The sequence below is a fragment of the Labrus mixtus genome, chromosome 23 (genome assembly GCF_963584025.1).
Source record: "Labrus mixtus chromosome 23, fLabMix1.1, whole genome shotgun sequence".
Classification (NCBI taxonomy): Eukaryota; Metazoa; Chordata; class Actinopteri; order Labriformes; family Labridae; genus Labrus; species Labrus mixtus.
The window spans coordinates 12121638-12144358 of record NC_083634.1 but is presented as its reverse complement, the minus strand read 5'-3'; the positions used below and the strand labels follow the sequence as shown (position 1 = coordinate 12144358).

Here is a 22721-nt window from a genome sequence, read left to right as displayed (position 1 = left end):
CATGAATAGAATCTGTCCCTCCTAGTGTCTTTTACGCTGTATTTTTGCCTCTCAGAAAAATTGTGAGCGCTATTCAGCCATCTGGGGTATTAATTTGAAATGCCTGATACATAAGCTAATCAAGCATGTTTATTTTTCCTGGTGTTGAGTTGCAGGCTTAACATTAAAGAGGAAATGTGCACCCCGGAGTTAATGAACGAAGCTAAAATGAGCTGTCGTAACGCTGAAGCGAAATCACGGAGCACATAACCTCCATCGCTTTCTAGAGGATTTGATTTGCCTCCAAATGGCATCAAGGATAGGTGTTACGATAGCAGGGAAGGCCCGTCGGCGGGCAGCGTGATGTCGTGAGACCGTTTGATAGACAACAACGCAGCAGGAAGAAGAAGAGAGGAAGTGGGATTCAGGACCACAGAGCCAAGAGACACTTTCTCTTTCACTCTCTTTGCTCTCAACTGCTCCCAGTGCCAGAGACACGGGCCGCTGCACAGACAGATGGCGAGGAGGTGTGTGTGTGTGTGTGTGTAATGCAGGGTGTGTGTGGTGGGTGGTGACGCCATTCGGCTTTGTACAAGCGTGAGAGATGGAAGGGGAGAAAAGGGAAGGAAGGGAAAAACACTGCAGAGGTGTGTGTGAGCGGTGACTCTTACATGAAGACATTAATCCACATGCTTTAGGTTCACATTCCACATGTGAATATCTTGTGTCCTTCGTTACTGCAGCAAATAGTGTACATTTGCGCCGTCACTTTGCTCTCAGCCGTCATACTGCGCAGGGTCGACATTCCAAGTGAGAGACCTCTCCTGATGACGAGAGGCACACCTACTCACAGAAAGTGTATGAGGAGGATGTGGGTGGAAAGATTCTGTATTGACAGACTGCCATCTACTGGAATGTACTATAATTTCAATACAAACTATTTTTTCTCATTGTGACCCCTCTTTTAGTATAAACACACAACTATACCCCTTTAATTATGGATGGATTATTCTAAATATGCCACCCAATACACAGATCTCTCAAACTAATATCTAATTTCCTCTATTTATTTAGCATTTCTTGTTTCTCTGTGTTCTTTAAAAGCTTTTTGTTAACTTTGATGGAAATGTTAACAATCTAAGAGGGAATGAGTCTCATCCAGTTTACCTGTTTTTTCATTCAACTGAAAAACAAAATATATGAAAAGATTCCATTTTAGTTTCGCAAACCACAGAAATAGATATAACTTCAAAAAGTACAGAAGTTCACTTTAATTGGATAAATTGGATAAATTAATTAGAAGACATAGATGAAAACCTTTAATATGTGTGATTCGTACGATAATCAATGAAGATATAGGGAACAAAAACAAATGGAAGCAAGTTATTTAGTGTTTGTCACTGCTGTGGATGTACTCTCTGTTAAGTCTTTGAGGCCAAATGGTGATGCACAGCACCACCTTGTGGTTGTATCACAGTGGATAAAGGTTGTTCAAACAACACCATTCAAATGACATTTGCCAAATAAATTCAAATTTCGATAGATACCAGCTGGAAACTGTGGTAGATGTGTATTTACATTTCTCTTTCTTTAAGGATTTTAATCAGATGAAGTATGTACAGATTTTAAGTCAATGGATCATTATGGTTGTTTTTCCATGCGGGCATTTACCAGGAATGGTTGTATCATAATATGGAATGACAAATTGGGCAATTAATCATACCTATGAGTTATAAGGAGGACTCTTTTTGCTCCATTAGTACTACTTTTGCCTGTAAGCCTGCATTCACACGTATGCATTCATGTGTGTGCATGAGTGTGAGATGTTCCAACGTCCTTAGAAAAAGCACCATTACCTGTCACATGACTAATGAGCAGCCGGTGTTCAGTTAATGGTCATAAAATATGCACCAGACTTAAATACCTCATCCATAGTGCCTTGAGATAAATCCTTGCATTTCATTTAACACACACGCACACACACACACACACACACACACACACACACACACACACACACACACACACACACACACACACACACACACACACACACACACACCGTCTTGGCTCTGCTGCAGAATTACTCCTTCTTTGAGAGGAAATTTAATTAATTTTCTATGCTTGTTTCATCACCACAAAAGAAATGCAATGTTAAAGAATTAGGACTTTCATTGGGACAAATAGGGGGTTTAAATTCATACCCTGAAAACACATCCCCTGAATAACACTGAGGATTCTTTGAGCAATAAGTGTCAGAGCATTGAAGTCAGTAATTACGAGGTTATCATAAGTTATTATAAGATTTGTTATCATGAGAGAAAATGTTCCTTCTTTTTTTAGTAGTTTCCTGATCTACTTTGGTCAGTACTTCAATCTCTAATCCTGACTGTTTGTGGTTTTGTAGATTCTCACCCTGGGAAACCCTTGGCTGCTATCTGACATGAAACAGATTTGATCCATTTTCCAGCGCGTATCTGTCTTTTTCAGACAGGGTGCGCTTTTCAAAAGAAATATGTCAGCAATCTGGGGATTATGTTTTTTTTTTTTTCTTTGCTAATCACCAAGAGACACATCCTGCCCGACATTTCCTTACTTCGAAAATGCAGTGCACCGAGCAAAAGTCCCTTTTCCCATTTAGATGCTTATTTTGATGGTCTTTTATTCTCAGTGTACTGGGTCTATCAGATCATTAGCTTCATGCTCCACTGCGTCACTGTATTATCTTCTGCAAATGAAAAGTGATTTAGCAGAAAAAAAGTTGGGCTCATTCCACAACCTTGTTTGACTGATGTCATGCATATAGACTCATTGTAATCCAATCAGATTGCATGGGGTGTTGGCTTGGTTTACACAATTGTGGGTGGTTAAAGCAAGTTACAAAGCATCCTGGGAAAAAAAATAATTGTTTGAACATGCATCCTTTCAGTCCTCAAAATACAGAAACTGCACTGCATTGCATGTGCTCATTAAATTAATCAGTTGTATTAAACTATTCTCATTTATATTACACAAATAATGGTTTTGAGACTGTGCACATGTCTATGCTTTGTTTTGGGTTTTTATTGCCCTGACTCAGGCCTCTTAGGCACTGCTGATGCCCATGCCAGTGTTTTTTTTTTTTTGCTAACCGGCTGTTGTCAAGTGCACTCAAGTGTAAGCGCACAACATGTGGGATGAGTGTGATGGATTCCTGGTATCATTGATAGTTATTTGTGGAGTGCCTATAACCACTATTCCCCTGCCACAGCTTATGGCAGGGTGAAGCTGAGCAAGATATACTCTGAGGCTGGCATAAAGCCACCGGACTTTGCAATAATTCATCGGCCAAAAAGCCCTCCGTGTACTCGCTGTGCAATATTTATACCCCAGTGAATGTATTTTCTCAGCTACATCATCGCACAGGCCCAGGGCAGAGATTTTCTTCTCTGAAGAACATCTTTTAGTATTTTCAAACGTGAGTTAAAGTCGAGGAAACAATTGTTTAAGTTCGTCACATGATCACATTCTGTCAAATAAAATGATGTATGTGTTGCTACAGCCTTGGTGACCTTTTTTATCATTTATAGATTTTTAACATTTTAAGGTCTAAATCTAATTGCATGTCTGTATCTTTAACGATCTAGTGCATTAATCTGTCAGTAGATTGAATTAAAAGATCACTATTTCACTGAAGCTGAAAACAATCATTCTGATTCCACTTTAAATCTTCTGACTACAGGCCCACTTTGAACTCTGACTACTGTCCATCTCTGTGGTTTGTCTGGTTTGTTCTTTGTCCTTCTCTTTTTCAAAGGTCTTTTCTCTATTTTATGAATTCTTCCATTGTGTTCATTCAATATTTCCTCCTTCCTCTGAAAAAAAAAAACATCACATGCAATTTAAATGTTTCCAAATGGGGTCAGAGAACCTTCTCTAAAGTGAAGGAGTGTTAATGGAGAAAGGACGTTTTTAATGCAACATATCTTGTTAATGATGGTGCTCTTTTAAAGATGCAAGCAATTACATGAAGTGCCATTATAATATGCCACAATGATATGAGCAGATAATGTAATCATAAAGCATAAAACCATTGATTAGCTTTGTTAATTAGCTTCTTAAGATAATGATGGTTTTCTTCTCCTGAATCAAACAAGTTTTGTCTTTGAATTACGGCCAATAATGATTTCACAGTCATTGAAATTAAAGTTGAGGGATTCAATCTAAAATGACATCGTTGTTTTTTTTTAATGGAAGAATGTGCAACTTCGTACACATAAATGTAGCAGAAATCCTGTATATCCTATGTAAATATATCTCTTTCATGACAGTCTACAGTGAGTGGAGCTGGCTGTGTTGTTGTCAGAGACATGTTTACATCTTGTTTACATGGACAGGACGGCCGACTCCTTCCCTTGCGTATTAAGCTGTTTTAGTCAAGGAATAGAGAAAAACAGAAAAGCATAATCACGGCTTATTTGGATGTCATGCAAGCGTTTTTAGATCACGGCTATTCCGTGTCAATATGCAATGTGAGGCTACACGCTAACTAAAGAGCGCTAACATTATCCTGCTAACACAACAATGCAGGTCACAGGAAAATGTGGCACGAGCCAAGGGCACATGGCTCCGATGCTTGCACTAAACTCCTTTATGTGAGTGCTAGTGGGGGGGTGGGTTGTAGGTGTGAGGCTGGAGGAAAGCGGAGGTGTCGCCTAACAGCAGTTTGTTTTGAATTCACGCTGGTGCTCAAGGGCGGACAGAAAAGACCCTGTCACCTTTGGATTTAAGTCGTGATTGTGAGACAGAGAGGAGTTGTTGTGAGGATGACCTCAGTAACCTAGGGGCAGAATAAAGAATAAGCAGATCTGTAATGTACTGTGGAGGCTAATCCATTAAGAGCTTTGTGAAGGAATAATAAGATCTTAAACTTGATTCTGTACTTCACAGGCAGCCAGTGCAGCTGAGCCAAGGCAGGAGTGATGTGTTGTCTTTTCTTTTCTTTTCTTTGTTCTGGTTAAAAGTGTAGCAGCTGCATTCTGAATCATACGTAATCGGTTCAGATTGTCACGGGTCAACCCCAAATACAGGGGATTACAAGAGTCGAGCCAGGAGGTAATAAATGCGTGACCGACTGTTTCAAAGTCAATGTGGGCAGAAAATGCCTTTAGTTTGGTTGTTATTGTTCTAACCTGATAAAAAAAACTACTCTTCACAACACTACTGATTGGTTTCTTAAAATCCAGAGAAGATTCTAAACCACCCTGAGGCTTTTTCAACCACATTGTGTGTTTGTTAGTTGATAAGGGACCAATTGAATTGTTCAGGCTGTTGACAGAGTTTTTAGGGCCAAAAATTATGACTTCAGTTTTATACGTATTTAACTGAAGGAAGTTCTTTACCATCAAACATTTCCCCTCCTCTGAACAGTCGAAGAGGCTCTGCAGTGAAAATGGTAGATGGAATTGAGTTAATCCGCACAACAGTGATTTAAGATGATGTGTTTTCTAAAGATCGAACCAAAAGGGGGAGCATGTACAATGAAAACAACAGTGGGGACTGCTGGGAGTGACTGATGGGACGGTGTGTCACTGAAAACTTTTGAGTCTGATTTGGGGATGAGAGAGTAGATGGAGTAGGGGCAGCAGCAGGAGCAGTCAAGTCAAGTTTATTTATGTAGCACATACGACACTCAGTGTGCTTTGAGGGATTTAAATTTAGGATGGAGTTTTTTCACTACAGAAAATGCTGGGTCTGTTGGCGTGGTAGTTAACTGAGTCTGAATAGTGGTGTGTCTTATCAGACTTCCCAGAACATTGATATGAATTTGAGCTGTCTCTGTTATAAGACACCTGAAGTTTGTCTTGCTCCCATTGGCACTCAGCTCTTCTTCAGGGCATGTCTAATATCACAGGTCGAGTCATTAAGCTAAGAAGACCTGTCAGTGTTTGCCCTTGGTTGTTTAAGTTTCAAACTCTTTAACCATCGGTTTTAATATTAAAATCTCCTACAAGCAGTAGTTCATCAGTGAGTTGCTCTAATAGACAAAAAATCATAGAATTCCTGAATGAAAATGCTGTTCAGTTTGGGAGGACTGTACACCTACTGCACAAAGGACAAAGTAGTCTGACTGCATCTCTATCAGTCTGACGTGTCGATAGTAGGTGAAACACCTGCAGTTTTTGTTGATGTTCTCTGTGTCTCTAGACCACAGCTCTGTGAAGCTGTAAAATCTGTAGCTCTCCCAACAGTGCCATCAATTTGTGGCCTGAAAAACTGCAGGTAACACCAGCATGGATTCATGGTTCCTTCCGTTTTCTCAAAATTGTATCCTCAAATATGAAAGCAGAGGATGTACGAGAACATTCAACTGATTTTGAAATTCAGTCATATTTATTCAAGCCAAGTTTCTTGGAAATGAAAAAAGTTGAAACATATTGTAAAAATCCATCACTTCAGAAATTTGCTCCAGTAATACAACTGTTTAATATCTGTTCTTTTGAAACAATTCTTAAAACCAGAAGCTAAATCTTAAAAAAGCAGACTAGGGTTTGGTTTAAACAGGCACGGTGTTTTCAATAAAAATGCTGTTTCAATTCATTCTGAAAGCTGCTTTTCTCACATTAAGGCTTGAAAGAGAATTAAGCTTGTAATTAAGCTCTTAAAACGAAAGAATTAATACGATGAGTCATATCTAAATTAGCTACTACACAAGAGTGAAGAGGGAAACATGTAAAACCTTGCAGAGGCCCACAGCTACTGTGTGTGTGTGTGTGTGTGTGTGTGTGTGTGTGTGTGTGTGTGTGTGTGTGTGTGTGTGTGTGTGTGTGTGTGTGTGTGTGTGTGTGTGTGTGTGTGTGTGTGTGTGTGTGTGTGTGTTTTGTTGAATTCAAAAAGAAAAGTTGTCCAACTCACCAAGAAATGAGGCTTCACTTTGGGATTCATGCAGGTGCCAACATGCTGCCAATGCTGTGGTTTTACCTCGCCGACACACCACTGAAACTAATTGCCCCCTTTGCCCCAACCTGTGAGATGAGAGGAAAAACAGAAAAGGAATAAAAGAATACAGCTGACCCTTAATCCAAAGTCAAACAAAACATGACTTTTTTTAAATTTTCATTTAAAGATACAAAGAGAAGGCAATATGACACTTAATGGGAGAAGGCAAACAAATGTCAAAGATCAGATTTTTGTTTTCTTTTGCTTTTAACATGGATTAAATGTGTCTCTCAAGCAACCATGTTACACGTTGGTGTTGTTTTTAGGGGACCATTCGTCTTCGGATTTTGTACACAACACCTGAGAGTGAATGTAAGAAGACCAAAGCTTTGAACTTATTGAATGCACAATTCTGCCTCACTCCATTTTTTGTATTTGTCAAAGTTTGAATGAATCTACACAGAAAAAAATGTCTGTGTGTGAGAGTGTCTTACGCCCTCTACAGTCAATTGAAAACACCTGAATTTGCAGTTGAATATTTGGTTGTTGTTTATTTGGTTTTTTTTGGTTTTTTTAGCTGATGTTAACATCAACTGCATTAATTATATGGTCATTCAAGTACTTGTTATCTTGTTTCTTATTGCTTTGATTATCAATCTTTGCTGTCTCTGAGGTGAACGTCCTGATTGAAGATGTTTCTCTCATGAACACATGAATGCATCATGCTTTACCAGGTGTTGGCAACCTAGAATGTACCAAGTTGGATTTTTGGAAGGGGGAAGTTGTAATGGATTACTAGTAGCAATGTGGGTTTTACCAAGAAGTGTTTAAAGCTGTTGTTTAGTCTGAACAATCCTTAAGACAGTCGGCTGGGAAACCCCCTTTTGAAACTGCTGGTATAACATGCTGATTATATGAGTTTTGAAATCCACTCCCAACAGTCTGTAAGTGCAAATAAGCTACTTTAAGCTAAATGTGAATTCTGGCCAACAACAGCCATCTAAGGTCGATCTTAAAGTCTCCAGATAGCTCTTTGATGACTTATTAAAAACATATCCTAAGCATTTTAAACCCATGAGGCTGCATTTGCATCGACTTAACCTCTCAAAAGACACATTAAATATGGTCTAAATCTGACATGCCTTTGGAATAGCTTAACTGTTCATTTGCATAACGTCTGCCTCCTGTGCAGGTGATAAAGCAGTATTAAGCCTGGATTACAGTATTTGATTTTGTTTGTGTGTGTGTGTGTGTGTGTGTGTGTGTGTATGTCTGTCTGGCAGTTTGGACAATGAATATATACTTAGTTGTGTACCTGCATATGAGCAAACCGAAATCTGTTCGAGCTGTGTTGGCATGCCTCTCTGTCGCCGGCAGGGCCAAAAGAGAACATTACGCTGTGCCTGACTGCCATGTTACTCATGCGACCTCATGAAAGTACAAGTCCCTTCAAGCGGTATAATAAATCATCACGGCCGGGGCTGTCCAGCAACACATGCTTAGATGCACACTCATACACACAGTTTATGCGAGCCACAACACAGTATATCTTATTGAAGAAGAATACAAACACAATCATATCAGGCGGCCTGACCCTTTTAAGTAGCAGGACGGGCTATAAGTCACACATTCCAATGGAAGGCCTTATCTTAACACTTTGGATGCCCAAACTCATTGAGTCGACCACAAAGGTTCATATTTCAAACCTTACAAACGACTAAGTGTTACTACCTGGAAACTTTTCCAGGAGCAGGACAAAGATTAAACCAATTGTTATCCAATCTCACTGATTAAAAAAAATACAAATAAAATCATTTAATCTAAGTATTGACCATTCACGAATCAGCCATTCCCCCCTGACATCACCCTCTTGGTGGGAGTCATGTATGCAGGTATCTCTCCGAGAACTTAAATAAAGGTTGATGATGATGTATGCAGTTTTAGTTAAACTACCATGTTCTGGGTTGGAAGTTGAATTTAGGTTATGTGTCTAATCATTAAGATTGTATGGCCTCAGCATTGATCAGCAACTTAAATAACAAACTAAACGAAGTAGAAATGTAAATCTGTGTTTCAATTAAAGCAACTTATCTGATTACTCATTAGCTATGGTCAGACAACAGCTAATGTTAGCATTCAGCCTTTTACTAGCTAATATTACCGTTACCAAGGCAGTGGCAAGAAGCCACTATAGCCAAAGAAGTCAATGTTTACTTTGTGGTGGTGTTACACAATACTTTGGGACTTTCATAAATTAAAGTTAATTTCTAGCGAGGAATGTACATCCTAGCATACCTATTGTTTGCAAGGAAGTGTTTAAAAGCAAGCAGGAGCTGTTGACCAGTGGTTGCTAATGGGTTCTAATTTAAGTGTGGCCAAATGTCTCTCCAGAACTGCATAAATGTTTTGTGACTTTGAACAACAATATAACACCATTTTAGAGGACCACCCTGTGTGTGACACTACACTGAAATGGTCGCTGTGTCAATTGGTTAGATTAAGAGCCTTCACTCAAGGAAGGGGTGACACACTGGTTTATGGACTTCAGACAACATTTTCACAGTTAACAAGTCACTTCATGTTTCTTGTAAGCAGTTTTCAGAAGCAGACTTTTGAAAGTTTTTTTTTTGAGCTGGTGGACTCCTTGCTATTCTAATCCAGGTCACCTGCTACTCCTGCAAATTCAGTTTCATGAAACACAACTCCATCTGACAGGCGTGCGGGCACCTACGTACCAACTGTCGTCAGTGAAATGCACTACAACATAATTTAACAAGTGTTTTTCAGTCTTTCTGGGAGAGAGGAAACTGCAGTTTCAATTCAAATTTAATGCCTTAATGGCTCTTGGAACAGGACATCCAAATGGGCTCCAACAGGCGATGCCACAGGGACAATTCTGCATCTGTCATTTACAATAATTCAGGCACAAACTTAGTTGAACTCACTTGTCTGTATTTACCAGTTTTTGTCTTGCCTTTCCACTGAAGCTACATTTGTCGCTGTCATCTTTAATTTGAATCACTTTGCCACCTGAGCCTCCAACAAATTGCCGCGAGGGACAGAGGGCATCATATGTGTGAAATGCTCTGAGTGAAAAGCCTCATCACCCTGTAGTGCTTAGACACACACCTATTTAGCACACTTGGGAATATAGTGGAACCTGGAGGTGAGGATCAGAAGCAAAAGCAAGGGCTATGTCCCAATTACAAGATGCTGGATTTTGAAAAGGCCGACCATAAGTTGACTTTGAAAAGTAGCACACGGCAAAACTCCCCTTACTGATGCATTTGATGAATTTATTTGAAATCCTATGGACTTGTAAAAGAATGTTCTGGTGTCTGCTGGCCTCCGGCCGGGGAACAGTAACTCGCAGTAGCACAAACGTTCCAATTACGGCAGCAACGCAATAGTCCTTTAGGGAAAGCCACAGCACTGCTCATTGATCTGAGAAATAGCGCTGTGAAAAAGGTGAATCTTCCTGCTTCTAAAATAATATTGGCCCTTATTTACTTTATCATTTCAAATTGCAAATTAGTATGATGATGATATATTTGAGTTAGTTCAGGAAAAATGTGTCGATTGAGAGACATGTTGAGATTTGTTCAGTATAATCGGGCACTTGTAGTCGTAAAAAAAAAAAAAAAATGGGTGAAGAGTGAAGAAATACTCTATATGTGACAGACGTAGAAGCTAAACAGTATTCATATGATTTGTTTTGTGACAGTATTATTTTTGACAAATAATTCTGAAGATTCAATGTGTTTTTATTCAGGTCACCTCCTGTCACTAGCTTGTTTTTGTTTTCTCGGGAAGCCTCTGGTTGTACTCTCACTCTGTGTTTGCGTGTGGGCATCCTAAATGTGCTAAAAGCACCTGTCAGTCGTCTGTCTATCGAACTGCTGTGAGAAGTGTGAATAGATTCAGCATCGACTGCACACGTTCTTCATGTGAAAACAGATCTCTCCTTTAAACGGCAAAGCAGCAGCAGTAGAGAATGTTGTACTCCAGAGGGCACCATTAGCATGCTTTATGTGTGACACTGTGTTTTACAGACTAACAGCAGATGTCATTTAAACAAGTAAGCTTTACCCCAGTTAAGTATCCATTAAACTGGATTTCTAGTGCTGACCTTCAAGTCAGTATTCTTACATGTGACTACTGAAAAGCAAATCATGTGCTACAACATCCAACAATGTTTTCTTATAAATGATTTATAGAGACTGAACAATAAAACATGATGACACATGTATTCTTCTTTTATCCATACTAACAGCATTTATTGTTTGACCCTTTCATTTGGTTTGCATGGACTGACGTTATTAAATTCTGGATTTTTGTGGCTGCATTGACATTTCAACAGTGAAAACAACATTTTGGTCAAAGGTCATTGTCAAAAATAAATTGAGTTTTCTTAATTAAATCATATCTGTCTTACCAGTTTGGAATATTTGATTGCGATTGCTGCCTCGGACCAGAGTGACGAAAGAATAGAACTCCTCAGAATCTCCCTGAAGAGACAAAGATGGAAAAAAGAGAGGTCAAGATGTGTCAAACCATTCATAACTTAACACTTAAGTTACGGTGCTGTGGATAGATGTCATGTTTGCGTTCATAATCACACACTGAGAACTATGAAGATGAGCATATAACAACATACACAGTAGCACACTGTGCACCGCTGTGTTATCAGCACAGTCCCATTAGGTTCAGTAAACATGCTTCATGTACTTTGAGGAGGTGATTTTCAGTTGTGCATAATGAGAGCGGCTAAAAATAGACTCCTGCTTGAACGCTGACAGCGTCTCCACCACACACTGAAGACAGGGTAGCAGGATGCTTGGTTGTGGCTGCTTCTAAGTAATAATTTCTGACAGTGACTCACTCTCATACACCCTTAGTTGTGTGCAAGAAAGCATGAATATGCGCCTGGCAAGCACGCACAGAGCTACTGATACACACGTCAAGTGAGACGCATGCAGAACACATGCGTTGTACGTTAATTAATTTTGTCAACCGCATGGGATCAGAATGATGATTGGATAATAATGGGATAGCAAGGGACCGAAGATGAAGACCAAGATGCATCAACTTCACCCTCATTCATGAAACACACGGGCAGATTCTCACATGGTTACTTTATGAATAACAAAGACAGAGCTCATTATTATTTAAGATTCTTTTATATTATTTGACGACTTCAATGGTTACAATGACATCTGTGATTGACAGATCTATACCTGTGTTCGTCTTCAATGCCACTGATAATTTAATGTGGGACTCCAAAGCAAACACTACCTGTTTTATCTGACATCCACATGCTATATCCTGCATCTTCAAAGCACCACAAATATAAATCCAGCTTGACTTTTCGCATCCGTAATCTGCCTTTTTTTTTTCTTCATATTTTGCCGAAGCACTTGATATGCAAAAATCCCATGTTTACTAACCAGATCAAAGTTTTCCTCCCCCTCCTCCTCCACTTTTACGATCTAAAAATGGACTCCTTGCATTATGCAAGCCAACAAAGAACAGCGTCTGCTCACCCTGCCCATTCCTAGCATACTGATTAATTAGCTTGTATAATTAGTTTAATGATTTAGAGAAACATGGCCATGGCCACCCAAGAAGCTATGCTAATGGACCCCTGTCCATAGCTATTAAAATGCCCATAACTTAACAATGGTGGCTTTAAAGTCCAGATAACTGCTGTGAAAGAAAGGAGGTGGTGCAACAATCGATGCAGCAACATACTTGAAAGTGTTGTGTTTTGAGAGATGTGTTGCAAGCCATGTGTTTGTATTGAATAATATTTTTCAGAAGTGCAGACCCCACTTGAAGTGTAAGAGCTAATGAAGTGTTTTTATTTTCCACTATGACCATTAACGTTAGTGCTGGCAGCACATTTGGAGCACTTAGACCCCAAATTAGACTTGAAATGTGATGTAATATGCTGAAAGTTTGAAACCTGCTTTTAGTGTCACAAGGACCTAATTTATCTTCCATCTGTACCATTATGCAATCCTGTAAATCTTCTATCTGCCAGTTATTTTAACTTCTTCTCCCTCTGAGCACACACTGTAAAGTGCATGAGTGAGGACATGCAGTTGTGAACTTTACAGTTTCCATTAAATGTGGAGTCAAAGCAGACAGTATCTCTGCTCCCTGACAGTAGCATCAGCATTCCTGGCTGCACTTTGCACATAAATCGCCCGTTTATGACCTTCCCCTGAACAGTAACCAACAGAGACACCAGCCTCGACTCATAAAACCTCCAGAATGTTAAGGTGAAGGTGAAGATATTATTTAACCATACACGACTTCTAAAACACCAGTCAAGTGGGAGCAGTTATAAAAAAAAATCAAATCTGTATTTGTTTATTTTTCTAGAGCAACAATTGCACGCTAGTAAGATCCTACCCAGTCATATATTATTTTAAATTTATAGCACTCATTGATGCTGAGAAAGCATAAGAACTGTGGTGCCTTGGCCTCGTAAGAAAAGCATAACAGACTGTTGGGTGTTGAGTTTTTCTGTATCTATTTCATGGGCATAGCGTATGACAATAAGTGAAGTTCATTGTTTTAGAAATGGCACCTACAACATTGTCCTGTAACAATGAATTCCCAGCATTGAACACTGAATAAAGGACTGGTTTTGGTATCACTTAAGTGCTCCAATGCGCATACATGTATTTGTAGAGTAATACTGAGACTGGTGTACATAACTGAAATGTCAGTCACATAATTGCAGCCCATAATACTGACATAACACTGGACATTATAGCCTTTATTACAACCATTAAAACCATTGAAATACCCCATAAAGACTGGGTGCTATAGCAACTAAATACCAAAGAACCTCTTTTTCTGGACCCTTAAGAGCAGCAGGAAAAAGATGTAAATATGATCACCTTATAAAGCTTTACAAGTGCACTCCATAAAGTTATATGGCTAACTGGCTATCAAACTGTGCGTTTTTTTGCACTGCTAGCTGACACAAGTAAGCATTTGCATTTAAGAGTCATGTTTCCACCAAATAAACACAGTGAAGAATATGCTATCCTATAATATTTCCTTCCTCCCCTTTTAATGTTTAGTTGCTAACTTGCCTTGCCTACAGTTTTGTGTTGACAGCTCGCCTTAGCCTCGGTAGTTCATGGATAATAAGAGCCTTCATACTGTAGCAAACCAAATGTGTGAAGATTTCAAGTCCTGAAACCAAAACAATGAGCTATAAAATGAAATTATAAAATCCATCTTTAATGCTTGATTAAAGTTTGTATCTTTTTTTTTTTTTTTTTTTTAAACTTCCTGCACATTTCTTTGAAAGAGTTAAACATTAAGAAGTAGACTTCATCTTAACACTGACACAGCATGGCATCGGAAACAGTGACGCTCCCATCTGTTAAATAATTTCAAAGACCAGGAGCTAAGAGGAGAAATAAAACCCTCAAGACAACCACTCTGACATTACGCAGATGCTATGTTTAGATGTGATGCTCGACTGGCCTTACCTTCCCTCTTGTTTCCAAGTACTACAACTACTTAGCTCTTCTTTAAGGTTTCTGCAATAACGGGGTAAGAATGAAACTAAACTCCTGGATGATTCCAAATATGTAAACCACATAGAACTGCCATTTCCAAATACAGTTCATAACCAGGTCCAATAGATTCCATATGGCATCTTTTTGTCAGCCTCGTTAATGAAACACTGTAAGGCAAATGTGTCATTAGCATTCGCAGCACTCCCAAACACACTAATTGCAGCACAGATTTGATAACAGTCTGTTTGTGTCTCAGTCTGCATGTTGCCAGCAGGTGCGATGCTTTTCACTTGTGTGAGCTGAACATCACAGTCTCCAGTTTGACACCATTGTGTCAAAAACTCTGTGCTCAGCTCGTCAGCGCTGGTGCGCTGTGCCCAAACAAGCCAGCTAAAAATGAGCATTTGGGAAGTGATCTGCCATTCGCTTCCCGCTCTCTTTCCCTCTCTCTCTGTACCAACAGCTGCCTCAGTGGCGCAGGGTAGCGTCACTGTCAGACGCAGATGGAATTAATTATATACTACATCTTGTTTTTTATTCGCAATTGACGTCACATAACCCCCAAAAAAGAAACGCTTTTGGGTTGAAGTTGGTTTTGATATTTTAGACACATTTGCATACGTTTGCGAGAGTCAGAATGATGTTGACAGGACATCTAATCTTCTGTGTAAGCTGTCTCAGTGAAATGTTCTCATCCAACCTCAAAGATAAGTCTTTATCATCTTTTTATGTAGCAGCAACTTTTCCTTATGAGTTATTTACAGAGTTGGCATGAAAAATAAAAATGTTTGTTTGAGTTATGAATATAACAGGCTCTGCTAATTTTTTTATTCTAACTTGTGTTTTGTTCTTTCCACAATTTAAAATAAAAACACATCTGAAGCAAACTGAATGTTCATCTCTGTCTTTCTCATAGAATGAAGACACTGGAAGGCCTCTGCTGTGTCGTTGAAGAATTGGTGAGTACAAACTTTCAGTCTTAACCTTTCCCTTGTCGGCAATCGAAGCCCTCTGATCAGCCGAGTTTTCTATCAGAGTGAAAACTTTCCATCATGCCCAAACTGCTGCTCCCCAAAGGCTATCATAATCTGCGCAGCATGCGCAATGTTAATTGCTCAGATATCTCATCAACACAACAGGATGAGCATGCTGTCAGGGAGAGGAAGGCGACGGGAGGTTCAGTTAAAAATAAGCAATGTAGCGAATAAGAGACAAAGAGGGTAAATGGTGAGGCATTAAATGAGATGTTAAAACTGAGCATGAAACAGGAAGAAGCAGAGAAGAAAGACGGGAAGAGTGGATAAACATTAAGGCTAAAGTGGCTGACCAAGAAGCGAAGAGGTAGAGAAAGGAAAGAAGGATAGATCCACTGTTAGGAAACTCTATGCCACTGCATGTTGTCCCTGTTTCCAGTCAGCTTTGGCAAAGATGATAGCATTGATCATGTTCCTTAAAAGACCGCTTTTCCTGAAGCCGTATCACCTCGCGTTATGAAGATGACTTGTTGAGATGCCTTAAAAGGTTTTCACTTATACCTTAGGAAGATTATCTGCCACATACTTTTGTGAGACTGCTGACAAACCTCAGAAAGCGTCGCCCATATCGATTGTAGTAACCAGCTCTGTTATTAGATCAGATTTAATGAAAGGGGGGCAAAGTCAGGGAAGGAAATCTACTCCACAGTCATATTGGATTGTGACCCAGCCGAAGGCGGTGGGCACATGGATTGAGATCTTTTGTAATTGGAAACACATGTACATCAATCAAAAGTAGGTAATTCCATCACATTCATGGCGTCCATGACGGATTCCATTGTGCTGATACCTCTTCTGCGGGTTTCCCTAAGGACTTCCTCAAATCTCAAATCTCATGAGTACCGGGCGAATGCATGAAGTAAATAGATTTTGTTCTCCACATCGCTCCTCTATAAATCCACTTGTCGCGGCATAAATCTTTGGGAAGTTCAGGCCGCCCCTGTGCCTCTGCTTATTAGCCAACCCAGGATCAATTTATCACTTTTGAGGACAAAGAATGCGAGCGTCGGGGGGATTCTCTCCCTCTCTTTGATTTATGTAGTCAAAGCGCAAACAGGGCATTTTTGGGTCACGCAAATGCTTGTTGGCAAGTGCCTGCCCCACCTTTCTCCTCTTTGTGTTGGATTAATTTATTTGGCAAGAGAGGACGCGTCATGTGCTTAGAGTATAAATGAGAATGCTCTGCTTGTTAAAGTGATTGGTCATGATGGTGCACTTTAAACACACTGACCATGTATTAAAGGAAAATATCAACTTTCACAGAAGGCTGAAATAACCACTGTTGGATTGCATTGCATTTTCCTCAAACAGACTCTAAAATCCACAGCACAGATCTAAGATTTGATACTCGCAGTTTTACACCTTCACCACTAGTCTGTGCTATTGGTCTTGCAAATTCTTCTTCTTCTCTTTTGACCCATTTTTTTTTTCATGCAAGGAGCTGCAGGAATGTAGCCGCTCCACCTCACCTGTGCTAAGTGGCTGCAACCATCTTGGCAAATGAACTACACTGCCAAGCTCTTGCCCTGTACAACTGTCTCATTTGTAATTGTCCCCATGTAAATGATGGGCCGGGGATAAGAGGGGGCTTGTGGGAAATGTATTTCTTGTGAAGTCCTCAAGGCAGCTTTAGTAAAGTGGATGGATTGTGGCTGGTTTTTGGGTTGTGGTTACAAGGCAGGTTTGAAATGTTGCGTCACGTTTTATTTGGTGCAAATCCAGTGAGTCGTCTTCTTATCATCAAACACTTTAAAATGCAGGGAATAGGGAAAATGGGCTCTTTTTTTGAGGTTACAAAATGCACTTTTATTTGAGAGGAAACAGTCCTTCTGTGAGTTGTATTGCGTCCATGAGTCTCTGTTTGGACATCTGACAGAATAGTGACTATACGCTGCTTTGTGTTTTCAGATTTTATCATTCAAATTAAAATCAACCCAGACTCTATCCTGTTCCTTCTTTGTGTCCGTCTTAACCACAAGCTGTGTGCCGGCTCTATCTCACAACTCACTCGCCACCGTCTTGGCTCTTGTCCACACTCATCCTTCCTCATAACAAATGAGCCCCCACCGGCCAGCAGATTTCTCCAACACCTACCTGGTACCGCCACATCTTTGTCATCTTCCCTCTCCTTCTATTTCTCGCTTCCTCTCCCTTTTTTTTTTTCTCCCTTTTTCTACCTTGTTTAGACACACTGTAGCCTTTTTTTTGTGGCAGAGAGCACAAGACTCGCCGCTTGCTGAGTGGGCAGCAGGGAGCGGAGGAGGAAAAGGAGAGAAATAGAAAGAAAAAGGCGCAGAAGGAGGAGGGAGGAAGAGAGTTATCTAACAGGATTAAAGGAGAACAACGGAATGGAGAGCACTTAAAATACTCATGACATGAGCCCTCTTGCAAAAAGGAGGGGATGAGTAACAATGGCTGAATCACTCTTGAGGTTCTCTACACAATATGCTCTCTCTCTCTCTCTCTCTCTCCTTTGCCACCTATGTCTATCCTTCACTCGCCTTCCATCTTCCCCCTTCCAGCTTCATTTTTTACTTACAGGCCCGGGGATTTGATGGATCTCCGAGGAGTTGTGTTAATAACGTGTGAGAGAGAGCTGCTTTAATTAACCAGTACAAGAAAAGGTATTCAATTCAGACGGAGTGACATGACTGCAATGGGAAGATAGTGTTAGATAGATAGGGGAGAAAGTGGATGGGGTTGGGGAATCAGAAGATAGAATAGGTGGAGAGGTGCAAAGAGAGAAATAAGGGTTCAGAAAGTGATAGGAGAATGATTAAATGAAGGTTGAAAGAAAAAAAATGAGAAGTTTGCCAAACGAAAGGACAATCTAGTGTGGTTAAGGTGTTAGGGAATGGATGATGAAGTATTTCCTGTCAAGAACTGGCCTAGAAGATCTGCTTGGCCCATTTCTGTCCCGGTCCAGGGAGAGAAAATAGGAGAAAAGGACTTTACAGCAAGGCCAAACTAATTTCTAAGTTACCTTTACCGGTCTGTTACGCTCAAGTGTGTGTGTGTGTACAGAAATGTCGACAGCAAACAGGAACAAATACCCTTCCCTTCACACCCACCATACGGGGAATCAGAAAGGTGGAACAACATGACAAATTCTCCCCGGGCGGATCGAACTTTTGCGGGAGAGAATAGCACTTCAAACGATCAGCGTGCTTTGCCAGTTTCCCTGCCCGTCTGACTCACGAAGATAGCAGCCCGGCAGTCTGGCAGCTTGTCCGAAAGCACACACACACACACACACACACAGATGCATTCCTTTGCACACAGGTGTTAGAGCACTCAGGATTTTGCATAAACACACACCAACCCTCTTCCACTGTACTTTCCAAAAAAGACAAAAACAGAAGCACCCTCCACCTTTTGTAAATGAAGACACTGCAGATTCCTTATTCAAACTTTCCTAAATTTCGAGTGGATTTTAATGCACTAAGCTAAAGTGTTTACACTTGCTATAAAAAGATTCTGCTTGGCGCATAATATCTGTGGATGAGGTCTCAGGAGTTTCTGCTGCCTCTCTTTTTATATCGCATAACAAACATGTGACGGCTGTGGGAGAGAAACTCTACAGCCTTTGTAAATAGGCCACCGTTTGAATATTTTACACTTAGCTTGTGTTTATTTAGCATTCACTCCTTTTGAATCTTCCAAAATAGAGAGCAGGAAGTACATAAGTATAGAAAAATCTAAACATAACAAGCTGAGGAGTGTCTCCCACTCTACCCTTCTTCTCAGCAAGACATATTTGTCCTTGATGGTTATGAAAGGGACGAATTTTAATGATGGTAGGACCACAAAATAATAACGTCTGCCTGGTAAATTGACTGAGAGATTTTACTTTTGGTGCCTACTCTCCGAAGACGGAATTTAAAGAGCTTCTGGGATTTGAAAGTTAAAAGATAAAGGCTCGGTTACACTTGGGGATCTGTGAGTGCTTCAGTTTTCAGCTCTGTGCCATGACATGAATCATTAGGGGTAGAAAAAAGCTGATAGAATAACTCAAAGGCATAATCGCTTGTTTACAATGGCAGGGGAAGATGGAAGAGGATGAAGGAGACAGATGAAGGAGGGAAAAAAAAAAAAAAACCTCAGAGTGACCAGACGGCACTCTGACATATTCCGAATCCTCACACTGACACACTCCTGATGTGTGACAGCGAGGGACAGATGGGAAACGCAGAGGGAGAAGTAAATGTGGAAGGATGGAGGAATAGAAGCGGCTGGGGTTGGTTTGAAGCAAAAAAAAAAAAAAAAGGTGAGAGATTAAAGTAGAACGAGAAGCTGAAAAATGGACAGAATCTCCCAATGACCTGAGAACTCTTTCAAGTTTACACAAGTGCCCCTTAGCAAGGCACTCCAACCGTGCCAATGGTAGAAAAGCACACCATTGGGCAGCTCCCAGGAGTGAAGGTGTAAATAAGTATGACCCCTTTCTCTCTCTGCAGCTACTCCCCAAGGCTGTTTCTGTAAATAAGAATGTGTTCCTAGTCAACATGCCCAGTCTGATAAAGGGTTAGGCTGTAAAGAGAGCAACACGGAGTGAAAAAGAGTGACGAAACAACCCGAAAACCAGACCCCAGAATGGACGAGGAGGAAGGCACAGAATCAAATTACAGGAGAATGTTTTGAACTTGAGATACAGAGAAGAAGATGGTAAGGTCAAAGACACCCTTCGTCCATGATAGCGGCTGAAGTGAGAGCTGTGACAGAGCGAGGCGCATCACTATACACTTGGTAAGGACTTACAAGTGAACGACACGTCACTGGGAGAAGAGAGAAGGAGAAAGGGAGAGATTGAGAGACAATAGCGGAGGAGGAGGAGGGATACAGCAGGGTCATATGTCCCAAACCCAAACCCTCAGCAACTTTGTGATAAAATGATTAATGTAACAAAAACGGTAGTGCATTTACATAAAGGCAACCAAACGACTCATATTCACACTAGATATATTTTAAACATTACGGCTTTGTAATATGTAATATGTAGATTGCTGACTTTTGCTGCTTCCGTTTATACAGTTTGGCTGATGGCTTTGGGTGAGGGTAGGTCCAATTGAATGTGGGACAACATAAAAATAAGCTTCCGGTCCAACAGTTACCACAACCAATCGACAGATCGTTTTGTTGAAATAAAATAAGTCTGTGTTAATCAGCTGATATGGACGACGTCGCCTTGTCTTCCATAAGAAAGGTGATGTGTGTGATGTTGTTGGTGATGATTTTTAGCTGACACCCGTAATGAAAATGCTAATTGCAAATGCGAGGGGGACATTGTGAGGCCAAAATGGAAGCTCTTAAGGACAATGATGAGGACAATGAAAAAGAGAACTATCTGGACAAGAGGTTTTAATACTGTTAGCATCATGAGCTGAAGGTAAAACTGAAAGCAGCTGCTAGCTAGCAGAAGATACCGTTTCTAGAAAAATTCAATGTCTGCTTACCAGGGATAAATCGTTCGCTGACATTTTGTATGTCCACACATGTTTTGTGGTGATTTAAATGTGATTGTTTATTTGTGCTGTTGTTTTTTATTATTACGTATTAGATGTGCTAAATAGAAATACAAAGAATCAATTTATCTTGCATTGTACAATTATATTCCCGGTATGATTGAGTATTGTTTACTCTAGGAATAGTATTATCTTTAGTTGCTTTAAACAATCCAACCCCCCCCCCCCACCAATCACAATTCCCTGGCTCCACTACTGTGAGAAGACAGAATATCAAAGTGTGGAGTGTAAACTGAAATCGAGACAGAAATTCAACCAGAAGGAAAGAGGAAATGGAGTAGACGAAGAAGGGAAACAGTGTGAATGCATATTAGGGAGAGGGCTATTCACCTGGTTGTGATATGGATGGAAGGCGGGGAAGAAAGGAGGAAGGGGAGTTGGGGAAGGAGGAGACTGTCTAAAAGTGAGGAGAGTGTGCAAAAGAGAGATACGGCTTCTGACTCTCCACTGGGAGGCTTCGGGAAAAAAAAACCGGAAAGAGACAGGTGAGATAGGGAAAGAGTGAACAGGGAGAGAATGGTGAAGGGACTTGTGGGATAAAATAAAAGAAGAGAGCAGGAGACAAATTTCAGAAGGAGGGCAGTGATAAAAATAGCGAAGGAGACCGAAGGAGAGACAATCCGAACAAGCCCAAACTACCGCGCTTATCTCCCAAAGTGCAGACACTACATTATCGCCAGTGGTGCTAAAAACAGCCTGAATCATCAATAAATGAAATCCAGCGCAGGTAAACAGGACACATTGTTTCAAGCACAGAGCTATCTGCGCTGACAAAGGAAGGGCCATGCTGAGAGGATTCGGCGATGCAGACGATTCCTCATTATCTGCCGTGTGTCAGTTATTAACGCCGTGTCCATTCCAACATCTAATTAATGCAGATAGCCAAATGCCAAACCTGATGAAATACCGTGATGAGGGATTAGCTGGAATAATAAACCCTTCGACCGGCATAACTTTGTCTCCCTGATTAGGTGGGAGATAGAGAAAGGAGGGGAGAGATTTTTGGATCACTTAAGTCTCTCTCTTTTTTTTTTTTCCTCCCTCTTACCCATGCTACCTCCACTTTCTCTGTCCTTAATGAAGACTTTCTTCCTTCTGCCCCCATTCTCCCAGCTTCACTCCCCTCAGCTGCTGAGCGCTGTCCTAATTCCATTCTGATAGATGGAGAGGGAAAGAGCCTCATTAAAAATGGCTTTGCTGATTGTGCTGCTCCTATTTCCTTCAGTCAAGTGTGTGTTTTTGTGTGTGTGTGTGTGTGTGTGTTGTATCTGGTCAAGTTTTATTTTCCAGGCACTTTCAGAAGGAGATTCAGGATGTGTTGCGAGAGGGGATTGTTATCTAGAACATTTTACTGTTATGGTTTGCACCAGAACGCTGCCCTCATATAAATCTTACACAACATTTAAAAAACAAAAAAAAACACATCTGCCTGAGAAAACTAGGATGTTGCTTCTAAAAACAAACAAATCGAGGCCAGGCGGCAATGGTAGAGATGTAAGGCTTGAGCAGGGTGAGGCTGTGTGATGTTTTTACCTCACATCTTAAGAACAGTAGGTAAGGAGATTTAAAGAATGAATGTGAACCTAAACAAACAGTTCAGTAAAATGATGCTTCACATTTCACTCCTGAAGGCCAGTCTCCTCTGTCCTAAGTGCTCATCTCATTCCATAAGTTGTAGTTTTACGAGCAATACGTTAAGAGGAACTCTTTTTTTTATTTTGGCG

At 40.5% G+C, this 22721-nt stretch overlaps 1 protein-coding gene across 1 annotated transcript in view; it reads right to left on the bottom strand.

Moving 5' to 3' along the window:
• The window catches only part of LOC132958404 (receptor-type tyrosine-protein phosphatase delta-like), a 353687-nt gene that overhangs the window by 201100 nt on the left and 129866 nt on the right, over window positions 1-22721 (bottom strand). Inside the window, exons 5-6 of the mRNA XM_061031189.1 lie at window positions 11333-11405; window positions 6874-6983 (exon numbers count right to left, since the gene is read on the bottom strand). The gene's annotated coding sequence lies outside the window, so the exon portion shown is untranslated. The remainder of the gene's footprint in view (window positions 1-6873; window positions 6984-11332; window positions 11406-22721) is intronic.